This window comes from Brassica oleracea, chromosome C7, assembly GCF_000695525.1.
Source record: "Brassica oleracea var. oleracea cultivar TO1000 chromosome C7, BOL, whole genome shotgun sequence".
Lineage (NCBI taxonomy): Eukaryota > Viridiplantae > Streptophyta > Magnoliopsida > Brassicales > Brassicaceae > Brassica > Brassica oleracea.
The window spans coordinates 27280850-27282109 of record NC_027754.1 but is presented as its reverse complement, the minus strand read 5'-3'; positions in this window follow the sequence as shown (position 1 = coordinate 27282109).

Genomic DNA, 1260 nt, shown 5'->3' with positions numbered 1-1260 from the left:
TTAATCTTCCAAGTTTCTACTAGTGATTCATTCACAAGTACAAGGGTCAGTTGATCTAGAGTCGAACGACTCCCCTGTGTTTAGTACCCAATCTCGCAAGAGTCTACTGTGAAAGAAAGGAGAGAGTGGTCTGTGAAGGAGGATTTAATCCTCATTGGGTCTTGGCTCAACACGAGCAAAGACTCAATTGTCAGTAACGAGCAGAAAGGTGCTGCTTTTTGGAAGAGAATTGTGAGTAACTACAACTCCAGTCCTCTTCTGCTCGGGACAGTGCCTAGAGAAATAGGGCAATGCAAGCAAAGATGGGCTAGAATCAATGATTTGGTCTGTAAGTTATGTGGCTGCTACGACATGGCACTGAGGGAGCAGAGAAGCGGGCAAAATGAAAACGACGTCATGAAGGCAGCCTTGGATATCTTCAACAGCGACCAGAACATGAAGTTCACCTTAGAACACGCGTGGAGGGAGCTTAGGCATGATGTTAAGTGGTGCTCCACTTATATGGAGAAGGACAAGGATAAGCGGAAGGCTCCTGAAGTGCATGTGCCAGAGCCAGAAGATAGACCAGTTGGTGTCAAGGCTGCTAAGGCGCGCGGGTAAGAGGCAAAAACCTAGAAAAGATAAGGAGTTCTCGCAGCTAGAAGGACTTATGGAGATGAAAAAGCAAATCTCAAGGCAAAGTTTGTTGGAGAGGTTGCTTGCAAAGCCGGAGCCCCTCGATGAGATGGAATCAGCTCTCAAAAATAAACTGTTGTCTGAATTGTTGTCATGAGTGATGGTTTGTTTAGCTTTTGCTTGCATTATAGTTTTGATAGCATTGTTTACTTTGTTGTGATATGAACTGTTGACTGATATGAAATGCTTTGTTTCAGGTGGAGTACAAGAGACGAGGTCACGGGTTGTCAAGAGTACAAGAGAAGAGGTCACGGGTTGTCTACTAGTTTCACGGATTCATGTATGTTTTTCCTTGCGGATGTGAACCAAGACAAGAGGTTCACGGGTGTTGTCTTTATATCTTCAAGTGTTGTCTTTATAACTTAGTGTCTGTATGTTTTTCCTTTCATGTCTGAACTTGAACCATCTATGTATCAAACTACTATTATGAAATGCAGTTCCTCTTCTTCTTGTTGATCGCATCAATTTGTCAAACACAAAAGACCATAAGTTAACAAGCATCAATATACAACAAGTTGACGCAACCAAGAAGCAAGTTAATCCCAAGTTGATCGCATCAAGTTGACGCAACCAAGAAGCAACAAG